This window comes from Temnothorax nylanderi, unplaced genomic scaffold (genome assembly GCF_030848795.1).
Source record: "Temnothorax nylanderi isolate EJ_2023f unplaced genomic scaffold, tnyl_v1.0 TNYL_tig0005_pilon, whole genome shotgun sequence".
Classification (NCBI taxonomy): domain Eukaryota; kingdom Metazoa; phylum Arthropoda; class Insecta; order Hymenoptera; family Formicidae; genus Temnothorax; species Temnothorax nylanderi.
In genome coordinates, this window is record NW_027249067.1 from 331939 (window position 1) to 347469 (window position 15531).

General features: G+C 47.6%; 1 protein-coding gene across 16 annotated transcripts in view; it reads right to left on the minus strand.

Annotated features, from left to right (window-relative positions):
- LOC139775650 (uncharacterized) overlaps positions 1 to 15531 on the minus strand; it is a 131255-nt gene that overhangs the window by 30198 nt on the left and 85526 nt on the right. The window contains exons 1-2 of one of the 16 annotated variants that reach the window (XR_011718903.1): positions 10282 to 10506; positions 5445 to 5734 (exon numbers count right to left, since the gene is read on the minus strand). The exons of 13 other annotated variants lie outside the window; for them this stretch is intronic. The gene's annotated coding sequence lies outside the window, so the exon portion shown is untranslated. 2 more of the 16 variants (XR_011718902.1, XR_011718901.1) reach the window with 2 other exon arrangements.

A 15531-nucleotide genomic window follows, 5' to 3' on the forward strand; every position in this document is an offset into this window, starting at 1 on the left:
TTGGAACTAATGATATACGGAAATCATAAACGTTCACAGTCACGCTGTATTTACGATGATCGCGTGACTTCGCGACGAGAAACTGTGTGCGAGCGCGTTACGCGCACACGTACGAGCGCGTGCGCGCCTGTGTGCGAGCGTATTTTCTTTTTTCGTATTCAATGAGAGGCAGGAGCGAGTGGCACGTGATAAGCATAATATACGCCGTCGACGATAACTCTCCCGTGCAATTATGTAGAACGAATGATTCACGCGCAATTAAGTTCAACCGAGTCAATCAGTCACCCGTTTCGCCTTGGCCGCGACGGCCATCGTGTCGCATATGGCGAATCAATCGCGTCGTCGATACCGAAATTCGCACGCCATTCAGGAGAATTGCGGAGGATATCCTCTTGCGGATGATAAATGTAGGTTGAACTGAAGACATCGACGGTACAAGTCAAGGAAGAGAAAGCGAGAGAGCGAAAGAAAGAGAGAGAGAGAGAGAGAGAGAGAGAGAGAGAGAGAGAGAGAGAGAGAGAGAGAGAGAGAGAGAGAGAGAGAGACAGAGAGAGGGGGGGAAGGAAGAGAGAGAGAGAAAGACAGAGAGAAGGACGAAGAGAGCCACATTTCTCGCCAATTCAGCGAGTTACAAGTCTGACGTCATCGGCTCGACATAATTCGATTCAATTCGCTTAATTTTGCGAAAATTGCCAATCTTCCTCACTGCGTTACCTACCGTCTAGCTCCTTCGTCTATCTGCTCGCCGTCTCTCGTGGAGAGAACCTCCTTACATCCCTCTCTCTCCGCGTCCCCGTCCACCACTCTCTCGCACGAGGAGCATTTATCGATCACGGTGTACACTTCTTTTCCCTCCCCCCACCGCCGCGCTTATATGAATACATCACACGAGATTCGTTCTGTCTCCACGTGAGCGAGACGAGCTCGGCACTGCAGGATAATCGCGTCCGCCGTTTTAGCACGGAATCTTTGCAAATCGATAAGCGGACAATGGAGACGCCATGTTTTAGTAATCATTTGGGAGATTACGCCTCGTGGCATCGTTTGTGCAAATTGAATAAGTAAAACCGGCCATCCGGCAACATCTCCGTTCACCAGATACGTATAAACAATTAACTGATTGAAACGTTCCAATATTGATATATAATAACGCGTGAAATATAGTTCCTCGATTGAATTTGATCGGTAATACTTAACGCTATATACTTGGCGCCAGACACTACCGTGCCTCTTAATGATACCGCGCGGTCATAGATATTGTATCGCGTAATCCGTCCCGTATTCGTTTCGATATATGTGGCGCACGGAATTGCATGAATCAAAGTATAGCCAGTGTAAATTTAACCGCCGCCGATTGCGTACCAACAAATGCCGCTAATAAATAAAGTGACAAAAAAAGTCCAACAGTTCGCTCGCATTTTGCATCGCGCGATGTATCACAGTTATTTGAGTTGTGTAAATCGATAATGCACACAGCCCGACTTTTCCCGATGTAAATATTTTTCTCTTCGACAAACGCGCGTTGTAAATTTTTAACGTTCTGCCGCTTACTGGATTTCACGCTCGCAAATCTGTGCGTATTTTTACAAAGTTTTCATAAAAATGTATAAGCGTGATCAATATAATTCTCTCTCTCTCTCTCTCTCTCTCTCTCTCTCTCTCTCTCTCTCTCTCTCTCTCTTCTTTTGTCGATCCGCTGTCTGCTTTGACCGTTTGCGTTTCGAAGTTTCGGCCGAGCGAAAGTAATCGGAGAACTAATTCTTAATTTCGGTCAATCGCTCTTGAATCGAAAAAGAGAAAAGGCACGTGACGTTAAATTACGATAAAATTCGCGTCCTCAAATAAAATAGAAAAATTTCACTCGTGGTCGAACGAGAGACGGTCTTTTCACCTTCCATGGAATCCAGTTTTCGGTGCATATTACCTTCTGAAATTCGATTCGATTAATTTCACGTGACTCCACCGTTCGCGATAACTGCTCTCGTCGGCCGGGTTAAACGTCCTGATGAAAGCCGGCCGAATTAGGCGAACGAAAAATCGAGCCTCGGATGGCGGCAGTCATGCATACATACGTGACAGTTCGCGAGATAGAAGGTCGTCGTGGAAGTCGCGCGCTCTCTCTCTCTCTCTCCGGGCCGCTCGAGGAAACGCGAACGAGGGCGGGCGAGAAAGAGAGAAAGAGAGAAAGAGATTCAATTTAGATTGGCAGTGTTTCTCTTCCTCTTTTTCAAATATCTTTTGTCGGGTCCGATAACAATGAGAAGAGGCGCCGAGAGCGAGCGAGCGCGGGTGCGCGCGTTTGCGGCTCTATTGAGCGCGCGTCTTTCGCGCGCCTCATCGCACCGTGTTTTTCTTCTTATTCAATCTTCCAGTCGAATTGATAGGGTTCTCACGAATAATGACAAAGCGTGCTAGCCCCGGCTGCCTGGCATAATGCCTCCCAGCCCCGATTCGGCCGCGCACGCGCGCCCATATACTTAGGCATCGATAAGCCCAAATGCACGGACCTGCACAGTCTGGACGGAAATGTCTACGATTCTACGATAGTATCTCTTGCCGATCGCTAATTTCTATTAGCTTCGATTAACCCACGAGCGCAGAAACTCTGATTACATTGCCAATAATGCTGATCTTGAATACCGATGCCTTTTGTATCTGCTTCGAAGCGAACATCGTCGAAAATCGTATCATCGTAGAGGATGTATTTAAATACAAAACATTTATGCAAATTTATGCAAAATTAAAAAATTTTGAGAACTTAAATAAAAGAATAATCGCTTTAAATATATTTTAACATAACAGTAAAACGCGATAAATTGATAAAGATAAATTACCCGTCCAAATTTGAGGCACAATATTCGTTGTCTTTTCATTTAAACAAGGAGAGAAAATTTAATTACATCGAATTAGCGCCGGGCCACGCGGATGCGATGAAGGTAATCGTAATTAAAATTACCGAAAATTTAAAGCCATTACGCGATTTGTCGATTCAGACAGAGGAGAGCGATGCGTCGGCGGCTAACCGTTCGATTTTTGCATTCCCGCGGTGCAATAACTATGCGGTGGCAGATGCAAATTATTCGTTGAAATTGTAGCTCGAATAATTGCCTGACTAATATGAAAACAAGGCGGCCACGTGCGACTATAATATGATGCCGACTATAATAAATCTGGCACATTATTACTTTTTCGTTTAATTATCGACGCTACATTAATTAAAGGCTTTTTCTATTTATGCATGCCTATTGTTTTCATAATGCTTTCACCGCGATCCACTTAAATATTCATGTATCATTATTTACCACGTGGTACCATGAGAATCGCGTAATTCCCCATTAAAACTGATTCGCATTATATTACGCGACGTATACCAAATGGTTTACAATTAACCAACTCGTCGTAACAATTGATGCTTGTCTTGTGCTTAAATTTTCATAATTAATTTACACGCTTAGTGCGAGCTTGTAATGTTACAAAATATAGAAGATACCTTTACGTAATACACACCAAGTGCAAACCACAAGTGCAAAATCACAACCATAAACCAATTCCCATTCAATAATTGATATAACTCGACGTGAAGATAACAATTTTTGAAGGCAACAATATAAATGTACGATGAATGACATTGGCATTTTATCTTCCCGTTCAAAATGTAAGTTTTATTGCACGGGGTACTTTTCGCGAGACCAGAAAGGACTCGCGAATCGCCTGTTTCTTTCTCGAAAACTCGGAGAGAGAAGAAATCGATTTGCGACCGTACAGCGCGCGTCGATACAATTTCCCGTGGGGTGCTGTCGCTTCTCGTTTCGCGGCCCTGCAAGCAACGGCTGGCTGGTCGTAACTCGTGGACCGACCGCGAGCAGGAAGCACGAAGGGAACCAGTGGATTCGAATTCCTGCCACATTTCGCGCACGCAGCTGATAGCGGCGCCCGCCACGCGAAATAGTCTCTCGGCGCAGCAGCGGAGGGAGAGAGAGAGAGAGAGAGAGAGAGATCGATCTGGCTGCGACTATTTTCTCTCTTTTCCCTCCCTTCCTTATCTCGAGAAATTATTATTTTACGAACGGCTGCGCGGCAGCTGACAACGCGCTCGCGCGGCCGCGCGCGCTGCAAAATAATCCCGAACGGCGAAAGATCGATCTCTCCTGCGAGTATTCTTGGAGACGTCCCGGGAGATTTTTTTCCTTCTATCGCTGACAATCGCGCAAACGGGTACGTCCCGATGGTGCGCGCTGATGATCGCGCTTTTTTCTCTCTCTCACGTAAAACTGCGTTCCCCAATTTGCATGCAAAGGTGGCGGTTGTTTACTTTATTATCACAGTTGTGAAATTTAATTGTAAATTTGCTAGAATTTTATGCGGCCGCCCGGCGGCGCGGAAGGGAAAAAGTTTTTAATCTTGCAACCTGAGTTTAACAGAGATATTTATGCACGTTGCACACCCCGGGAAAGTTATGCCGGCATAAACAACGCTCATAAAGGTGGAACGCAGCTTTTACCTGGATTTTAATCTTCGGCCTGCATCGTGCTTAGAATGTAATTTACCGCAAATAACGTTTTTCCTCACTCAATAATTCACGTGGCCGCGATACTTTTCGAGGATACAACTCCGGAATTCGCTCCGGCGTTCGGCGGTTAAGCGTAACTTAAGATTCAACCAGCAAGCAACAAATCGCACGCTTTAATTATTATAATGTATGTGCGTTACGGTATTATAATTTCCATATTGCGGCGCTAATTAATAATTAATGGTGTAACACGTGTTCTTCATGCGGAATGTGCCACAGAGTGCAACTGCGTTAATTAGGCTGCAGTCGCACTCGTGCGGTCGTACGAGTATTGTATACGGTGTGCACAAGCCTTTAGCGTGTATTTTTCGGGACGTCGCGGCCGCGTGCGCGCGGCGGTTAATTTGCATTAATTCCAAGGGCCCGCCAGGACTCTGCGTTCAACGCCTTAAATCTTCCTTTTTTTTTTCCGGAAACAAATTCAATTTAATCCAATTCAATTCGCGAGCCGCGCTACTCCCTTCCATCCTCATGCAAATCTTTTCCAAAATGCCCTCTCGCGTTCCCCGGGCATCCGAATGACTCTGTTGCATAGCAACATAAACCTTTTGCATTGACCCGAATTCAAATCTCCGAAATGCGGAATTGTATCTGAAATAAATAGATGGCGATATCGCGCATACTTCGCGAGTGAAAATCGAACGGAAATTGTGCATATAGACATTGTCACTGGAATGCTCGGGTGATTTATAATTGAGAGATAATAGGCCCCCCCCCCCTACTTGTACAGACTTTTCACCTCGATTTCGTTGAACGTCGCCACTTTTGTCGCCGCGTATAGCCCGTACGTGTAACCCAGGACTTATCGCGACAAATTAAAAGTCGGAGGCGCGATTTAAAGATAATGGTAACCATGGCGCGCTCGCCTACTTACCTTTTTGGGTCGAGGCGGGATCGATAGACCGGCTTCCTCCTCCGGCAGCAAACATCGCGACGCTTCCGACGTGGATGGAAATTTCGGTTCGGTTCGCGAATTTCCTCGGTCACTCAGGTCTATCGATTGCCGGAGACGAACTACATGCCGGCGCATGTACGCGCTGCGCCGCGCCGCGCGAAAAGCGCGTTACCGCTCGCTCTCGCGTGTACCCGAACGTCGGATGTTGCGCAACGATCTCGATATGCCATGCCGCGACCGGCGAGATAGGCGCCGTCACCGTGCGCACGCTTTTGCAAATAATTACGCTTATAATGGTATAGGTTGACGTTACACTTCCGTTAACACCGGATGACGCAATGAGTGGACGAAAGGAGTAGCCGCGCGCGATAATCGCGGCGGAACTTTCGACGAGGAATCGCGACGGGGGATAATAGAAATTTTTTGGGAGACCTGCGATTACGATTACAGAGGAAAAAGAGAAACGAGAGCACACAGTTTCTCAATGGGAGACGCTAAGAGCCACGTTGAACAAATGTCGCCGTTGTTGTAATTAGCAGCTTGATGTATATAAATTTCTGTAAGCTTCTTTCCCGTCCGAAATAAAGAGGATTTAAACTTCAAAGGGCATTTTGTGCCTGAAAGTAATTCAGTAAATTTGTTCCCATCGGCTCGTCGCAAGTTTCAATAACCGTGTCTTCAAGTGCTTTTCTTACTTGATAATAAAGACCTCAAAGGGAAAGCACAGCCGTTTGTTACAGCAATAATAAATCTAGAACGAGGACAACCCATGCCACATCACCGGTCCGCGAGGATGAGTGTCGTACATTTGTATACGCATAGCGTTTCCTTCCCTCTACTTCCCTCTACAATTCCTAGAATAATATTACTCGTCCTCATTTCAAAGCCTCGGTATCCCATCCATTATCGGGAAAGTTGTATTATCAAAAGAAAACCGTGCACGAAAATATTCAAGAAAGTGGAGCCGCGAGTAGCTCGGCAAAAATGCTCCGGGAAAACTGCTCGATGCCCGGATATTCGCGCTGTAAGTAAATCGAGGTTGATTACAACACGAAATTTAACCACTCGTCGCGTGCACCGTAAATTACTCCCGCTCGCTCCAATATGTCTAACTATGTTCTGATGTTTAGTGCAAAGTGCCGCGACCGTGTTTTTGCCCGGGAATTGATGCGCGCATCAATTAGTAGCGCCGTAGTCTAATCCCGGCGAGTTTCGCGCGCGCAATTACGGCCGGTATCGCGCGACATCGACGTGGGACACTCGCTAATTCCGCGGGTTATTGCAAATTTACGAGGCGCAGGAGGGAGATTTCGGTTCGTGAAGTTTTAGACGCAACAAGTAACGGCGGGCGGCGTTACATCGGCAACGCTTTACTTCGCCAACGGAGCCGCGACGGTGCTTCGCGAAAGAGAGATAGAGAGAGAGTGAGAGAGGAAGGGGGGAGGGGCACGGAAATTTTTGGTGCGAGAGTGTCAAAGGGATTACGGCGGTAATTCGATAACACGAGATACAAACGAGCGCGGCGAGGATAATTTCGCGAAAGCCCCGCGGTAGACTCCGCAGTTACGAAACGTTGCATCACGCTGATTCACTCGGAACGGCGTTTTCCACGCGCCGTTGGGAAATCTTGCTTAATTTCCACGACACAGAGAGCCCGATTGTTTCGCCGGGTCGCAGGTGAATTTACGTTAGGCTCCTAATCACTATTCATTAGTTTCTCTCCCCGACACTTCTTCCTTAGCTTCACGTTTCATTACGTTAATTACAAATTCGCGATTTGACATGCAAAGTACGACACGATACGCACAAGAGCCGTATTAGCGCGTCGTTAAATAATTCAATTACGCGTGGGATCCCACGGTTAAAATGCGCGACGATTTAATTACCACCTACCGAGATTTTTCCATCTGTCGATTTAATCGATCGGGCATTAATTCCTACTCTTTTTATTTTAACAATCCCTGAAAATTTGACCTTAACGATCGAAAAATAATTCGCCTCGTGCAAAAATCTCACTTGAACGAGAATTGCGTGTTATTAATGAATACTCGTCGCGTAGCGTATATTTGTTCACGCCGATATCTAGCAGGAACATCATCCCGGGGGCAGAGAGAGAGAGAGAGAGAGGGGGGGGGGGTATGGGAAGAGGGGATGAGTCAAGCCGATATATCGATCCGCGCAACCCTCTTTCAAACACCTTTTTCAGCGGGAACAAAGCGTTTCCAAACTTCGATCCGAAGTCGCTGGCACCGGTCGGGCTATTCTCTTTCGCGAAACGAATTTCCCAGAACATCCTCCACCACACGGGCGCACACTCTCACCCGGTGACGTTAACACACAGCTAACGGAGAGAAGAAAAAAAAACGACGAGAGACGCGAAATCGCATTGACATCGAGATTGATTACGTTAACCGGCCGGGTGATTAATCGCCGGGCGAAAAAATTTTGGGAAGATCGTATAGCCCCACGAGAGCGTGTCGCGCTATACGTGTCTCTGCGAGAGACGTAACACGCGGGGATCTCTCGTCGATACTACCACCAGGTTGATTTTGGACGTGGCGATTGACAATTATTGTTGGGCGGCCCCCGTCAGAAATGAAATTTGAGGACGTGTCACCGGTCGGACGGGATTTTCCGCGCTTTCGTACGCGATCTATCCACGGGCAAATCTTATTGATTAACGCCGCCGAGTGATGATGACGAATATTCCTCGCTAACAGGCCTCTAGTATATTAATATTAGATATATACTCGGCATTTCGAGTGCCACTGCACCAGAGCATAGAGCGCTCTGGATTACTGGCTGGCGTGCACGTCGCGATCGCTCCGACAGGTCCAAATATTTCGGTAGGCAAATATTTTCGCTGCACGCGTCGCAGTACGGTGACAGCGTGTTGCATATTTTGGCACAAGCGTTCGAGCGCGGAGAGTAATTTACTGACAAGAGAAATCGCCGCGAGAGAGAGATGCACACTCAAAAAATTCCATTACATATACTACAACAATCCCATGTAATTAAATATCAATCTATTATCTGAATCTTCGAAACTTTCCTTCTAAAATTTTATTCGAAATTAATGTGGGAGATAAATACATCGTTTTTCGATCAGCCGAAACATGTAAGACTCTTCTCTTTAGAAGATAATGACTGGTGTATGTATTTGCCGTTGCGTTTCAAGATCTGAAGATAAATCGCGTCGCGTGTAACTTCTCTCGTTTGCTATCGCGAATCTCGCTATCGGCCTGCGTTACGTTACGCGTCAAAAATGCGGAACACTCGTCATCGTCCTCGAATGGACTCGCTGGAAACTTCCCCGCACAGGCACGAATGCCCTCCGCGAGTTCCGGATCTAGTCCCGGATTCGAGAACACAGATACAGACCGAACTTTGGCTCGCTGGTTCAAGCTTAATCATGTATTCATTCCGAAGTGACAAGGGCTGATACTCTATTGGCGCGATAACACGGGAGTTTCAAATCACAGAATTTCTGACAGTATAGCATCACGAAATCGACGCGCACGAAATCTTCCAAACGATCAGAGAGAGAGAGAGAGAGAGAGAAAGAGAGTTAGAGCCGGATCAATGTTCTCGAACAATGTCGGCGAACAATTATCGGTATTTGAAACGATTTAAGAACATCGCTTGTGTGTGCGTGCAACAGCCAGCGGCTGTGCAAGTCGAGCTAACTCCATATCTCTGTCCGCCGCGCGCCGTCTCATTGTCGTCAATGATAATTTACGATGATTAAAGATACTGACAAATAACTGGCATCCGCGTAAGCACAGGCGGGTTTTGTTTCGTCGAAAAACGAGATACGTTCCTGCGTGACAAACGTGTACAGTGTCCATTAAAGTTATTATACGTTCGTACTCCAGAAAAACTGTGCTCGCACACGTCATCAGAGAATTACACACTTGCAGATACCGCGGTTCAACATTAACAATACGAAGCCGCGTTTCAAAAGCTCACTTTTTTCCTTCTTCGCGGATGACGTAATTAAACAGAAACGCAAACTATAAAGAAGTGGGTCTAGTGCCAAAAAAGGGGATGAAAACGGAGCTAATAAATGAAGAAATACATGTACTATTCGCCTCAGAATCATTGCTACACCGTCTAGCTCTATTTTTTTTTTTTTTACACGAGTGCGAGAGATCTCGCGTTAACACCGCGGGGAAGATCGCAGCTGGCTGTCAGTGACCGAGGCGACAGCGACAGCGTCACGAAGCGAAGCGAGGAACCCGGGGGAGTCCGTCGCACGGGGAACGCGCGGGGGAACGACCGAACCGAGCGCGCAGTGACGGTGACAGTAGTGCCGACAAAGCGGATGACGAGGCGAACCGACGTGAACCGGCGACGGAACCAGCGGAAAACGCGTGACAAGGTGACCGCGTCGCGGTACCGGAAAGCGAGTGCCCCCTTCCTCCCCTGTCCCCACCGTCGCGACAGGTCCGAAAGCGAGGGGGGCATCATCCGTACGTCCGTCCGTCCGTCCTGTCCTGTCCAGCACCTTCACCACGATCCCCGAGGTTGAATCGGGTCGTAGCCGTTCACGGACCGGCTCACTTTCGCGTCGCACTCGCGTCGAATCCAACAAGTTAAAGCGCTCCTGACGTCAGACTGAACCGGGTGTCCTGTGCGCGACCGGGTCAACCCCCGGACCGCTCTTGCTCCGCCGGGACCGCGCGCGTTCTGGGTCCTGACTCTCCTCCTTTCCCCTTTCTTTTTTTTTTTGTTACATGAAAAACGGAGCACGGACGCAACGTAAAACGGTTAACACACACCGGGGTGCGCGGCGACTTACGTACCCGTAACGTACGTATTTCGTCCCCGAGGTCGCTCGGGACTCAGGAAGAGAGAGACCTCCTGAGTAGGATGGCAGTTTAAATGCAACTATGCTTTCTCGGGTTTGGGTTGAGCGCGCAGGGTCCGAGTCGGCCGTGTTCGGTGGCGCTCGGCCGCTGTCGGATCTCGTCGATATGCCCATAGACACAGTGTATATGTCTATGGATATGCTGTGCCCATGCTACGCTATGCTTGTGCCTGGTTGCCCCCCTCCCTCGCTCTCTCTCTCTCTCTCTCTCTATCTCTCTCTCTCTTTCTCGGTCTCCCTCTCCGTCTCTCTCCTTTCGTCTCCTCATCATTCCGTCCTCATACGTGGCCTCCTTGTTCCTCCATCTTGCTCATCTCTCCTCGGGTTACTCTTGGCTTCTTTGTCCCCTCTTTTTCTCCTTCCCACGTAATCTCCCCCGCCTCGCTCCGTCTCTCTTTCGTTCTGAACTTCTTTCTTCTCCTTCATCGTCGCGTCTCGCTTCCAGCAACGGCTCTCTCGGGCCGGCGATGGTGACGATGTGTTGGTCGGAGAGCGCGATAGTGGTGGTGATGGTTGCGGTGGTGGTTGTGCGCCGATGCCGGCGTGGTGGGGATGCGGGGGTGGTGGTAGGTGGCAGACCGGTGAGACGAGAAGGCAAGGAATGACGGTAGTAGAATGTAGAGGATAGCAGCGCGGGTGTAAGAGGGGGCCAGAAGGAAGGCCCCCCCTCCCTTCACCCTCTTGTACCCGGAGCGGGGACGGAGCTTGCGACAGAGACGGTCATATGGCGCCCGAGTCAGAACGGGGATGTCTTATGTCATTCTCCTCGGCGATAGTCTAACGGGTGTCGCGTGGCGTATCGCTCCGCCGAAGTTGCTACAATTGGAAGATTTTCTCGAGTTTCTCTAATTTTTCCGAACTCCAATCATACGCGCGAGGTAAGGTTTTAAGTGCAATCGCAACATCTCGCGAAGGGCGTGCCAAAATTGAAATAAAGAAAGAAGGAAAAATGAAGCAACCGAGATGTATAGCGACCGATGAAAAGAGCCATTGTTTCTATCGTTATGCTCTTTTAAATACAGACGTAATGTTCTCTCTCAGTGTAATGATTCGAATAATATTAAAGCCGATATTGTCATTCTATTGCTGTCAATTTTTCTTCCCCATCCAACTTGCGAAAGTCTCGCGAAATTTTTCGGGCTCGCCCTGATATCCCCTGACTTTCTCGATTTTCCTGACGCCTGACAACGCCGATTTCGCCTCGTCGTATCACCGCGCGACGGCTAGGAGAATCCCTTTCTCCCGCCTGTGCGTGTCGACTGTCTTTACAATACTATTCACTCGACAAAGAGTCCTGATGCCTATTCATTCGCTGGATTTGAGAGAACCGCTGTTATTAAAATTCAACATCCGTCGGAGCAGGGGCCGCGGTAACTATCGATTATTCAGTTGTTTGTTGGAAACAGAAGATGTTTGCGGGGGAAATGGAATTAAAAGTCAGTGGGGTTCGGAACAGTTTTCCTCGGAATTTCCGACAACCGCATCCATCTTTCCGGCTGTACATTAGGAGCACTATAAAATACGCGCTTTTAACGCAAACTCTCTTGAATACGAACTCACGTCAGATATTACCTCTATCAACCGAATGTTAACTAGGATATTACAGATTTCCTCTTCTCGCAAAGAGAGAGGGGGGGGGGAAGAGAAGGAGAGAGAATGTTGCGACTAAAAATTTTGTAATTTATGAGCACCAAGTTACTATTTTCTTTCGTTCCAGTGAATTAAATTACCTCCGTTGCAGTATAAAATTTCGCTTTACTGGCGTGAAAATATCAAATAGTATTTTGCATACTGAACATTATGTAAATGTAAGGGAGGTGTATAACATTAAATAGTTAAACCACAAGACATAAGTTTTCCTAGAACCGCCTGAACGAGCTAGGTATATACAAAATTCATCAAGACGCGATATTTCGACGCTTTCCCTCCCACGAACAAGTGTAGAAATTTTGAATATGTGGTATGCGGTCTGCGTAGTTCGCGTTTATATCAATGTAATAAAATGTGAAACGCAAACTAATTGAAACTACAAGTATGTACGTAATTATAAAATTAACTGTCCGATTCTATACGGGGCACGAGAATACTACGGTTATCTCGTAACTCTATATCTACCGCTTTGCGCACGTAGAAATGCATATCAACCGCAACGAGATCGAATGCCAAGAGATTTGTTTCTTTGACCGGTATAGTCGGGCGCTTCTCTCCGCTCACGAGAATCGTGCGAATCGCATCCTCGAGTTCCCAGTACGATTGTGGAAGTTTACGACTCGCTCTCGGCGATAACAGACGTGCCACGGCAATCCCTTCGCGGTTTAGCGCGCTTTCATTTACGGATCTTATCGTCGCGCCGCCGCGCGCGATATGAATCAAAGAGGATCGCTATCCCTCCGGCCGATCGGCGATGAATGAAAACATTCCCGTGGGAATGCGCGGCGGGCTGTACACCGCTCGTTACGACCGTTTAGAGGACGCGCAATTTAATCGGCACCGTGCGTGACGCATATGTTCCGGCAGTTGTTCCCGATTACGAGACGTGGATATTATCACTGTCGTCTCTTGCTGCCCGGCCGTCGTTAAATTGAACTGCTAGTCTAGTCGGTGCAATTGACCGGCAAAATGCAATACGCCGATTAGCATGGATACGACGTGTTTTATTCTGCCCCGGAAATTCGGGCGATTCCATTTGGCGATGTATTTCCAAGCGCTACATTATTCATGGCTTATAATGAGACACTTGGATATACACGTAATAATAAAACGCGGAGCGTATATATAGCGCCCGCGCACATTTCATCTCGGTACATCGCGCTCGTCCGAAATCGTAATACCGTAATACCGTAATACCGTAATTGAACACGTGGCGACGGTTTTTCGAAGGAAAAAATAGCTAGGGCGAATTTTGAACAGAATCGCATGGCATATTATTATGTAAATTAATTTATAATGCGGTAAGAGAATAATATACGATATATATCAGTCCCGTATTCATGGAACGTTTGATTTACATAAACCACATCTCATTGCGTATCCAAAATGAAAGTTCTGCAGTTTCGAAATAATGAAATATCATTTGAGCGCCCATCATAATAATTACGTAATTGTATGTTAAATTAAATGTAGAAATGTCGCGGAAAAATTGTGTAAAAAATCTCTTTGACGCAAATGTTTCTCTCACACCCACCCCCACACGTGTATGCATTGCTCTCCTTATGAATATTAAACATTTTTTGTCTTTAATTTCCAGTGTAATAACTACTTCCATTTATTTTCATATAAATGCAGATGCGATATATTGTAACACCGGATATTCGCTGAACTTTTCAAAAATTACGCGAGCGAAATATGAATCCGCCAAAAATTTTCAACCCGCCCTGCGATTCGAAGGACCGATTGCGACCTGTATATCGCCGTGAACGAATTATTAAATGCCACCGACAGCCTCGCTGCCGCGAGGCTACCGCGTGCAAACGTTTCGGATAACCGCATCGACTTCTCCGTTATTCGATAAGCCGAGCTTTAAGAGAGAAAGAGCCGTCTCGCTTGCCGCGACGTTACGCCTCTCCTCGCCGTGATTACTCTAATGCACGACGCGGGAAAGAAACGGGAGAGAAAAAAGGGAAACGAGAGAAGTTTCGGCCGCGCGTGCTCGAGAAGAGGAGAGAAAAGTTATCGCACCCGACGGATTTTCAAAGTTGGTTGCCCAGTTGCGCTAATCGAACCCAAGCCATTTCTGGGCCGGAGAGAAGCGGAGAGGAGCGGGCCGCCGCCGCCGACGCCGCCGCCGCGCTGACGCAGAGAGATGCGTCATCTTCGGGATCTCCCCCGGCGGTGCACCCGCCTGAATTACCATGCTGAAATTTAATTGGCGCCGCGCGCGCGCGCACGAATATTCCGAGGGGTGGGAGCGAATTAAGAAATTTTATTCGATTTGTCGCCGTTTTCGGCGACGATGTCGTTCAATTGAACTATACCGTTGCGGACCGGTGCCAGAGAATTTTTCTAACTGGAAGCATTAATTTCATTGCGCTTAGATTCGCAGGGGAAGAAAAAACAAGGGGAAACTTTTCAAGTATCGAATCCATCGTTTTCCCCGAGAATAAAAATATATATATTTTTTGTGAACAAGAATTTTTTTTCACGCGTTAAGAGATCAAGTGGATAGTACTTTATTTTTTTAACGCTTTGCTTTCAACGTTTACTCATCTCTCGGTGAAGGTAGCTGCGGCCCTGATCGAGCGTGTCGACGTGGGTTGCCGACGAAAACTTGATAACCTAGATTTTGGCGGTCTCCGGGCAAGAGTTAGCACACGCGGAGACTCATTACGTAACTTTTGCGATCGATCGTTCTGCCGCGCGCGCGGGACGCCCGCACGCTCTTCCGGTATGCATGCATGCATGCATGACGCGTGTATGCGTGCACGCGCGTATGCCCATGTATATGCATGCACATAACACATCCCACACACACGCACACGCGTACACACGTACACGTTGTCGCGTCGTCACGACGAATTGGATCGTGTTATCGTGCCGCTCGCTACCGGCGGCGTTGTAGAGACGATAAAAGCGTGCGTGCCCGGAGTGAAACATGCAAAGACGCGCTTTATAAAGTTCCGGCGCGACGCCACCATTCTGCTCTCCCCCCAACCCCCAACCCCTCCGCGAAATGAGACATTCAAGTACTCGCGAACATCGTTCCCAACCGCCACCCTATACACACGCTTTCTCCGTGCCCGTTTTTCCGCGCGTCAGCGGACAACCTTGCCTGAGCGTTTTGCCCGGAATCTAGGTAAACGCGCGTTCCTCTTTTATACAGGGCGACTCTCTTTCTTTCTCTCTCGCTCTCTCTCTCTCTCTCTCTCTCTCTCGCAAATACTTGCCAAAGCAGCAGACACGGCTGACATCGAGGATTAAGTCGAGATTAAACGGACGCCGTTGCCGCGAAAGATCTTCGACCGAAGGCTGCTGGTCGTCGAGAATTCATATACACAAAGCCACGATAGGGAAATACAGAACATCTCTTTCATGCGTGCTAGATGTTAATACGGCGGTCTTCGCGGTCCAGCAGCTCAGTCAAGATTACTAAAAACGTGTAGCGAGACGGAATTCTCTTTGTAAAAAAAATTTTGGTAGAAATGGAAGAGAAATCGTCGATGTCTCGACGATCGGTTTACTGAAGAAGAAGAAGAAAGC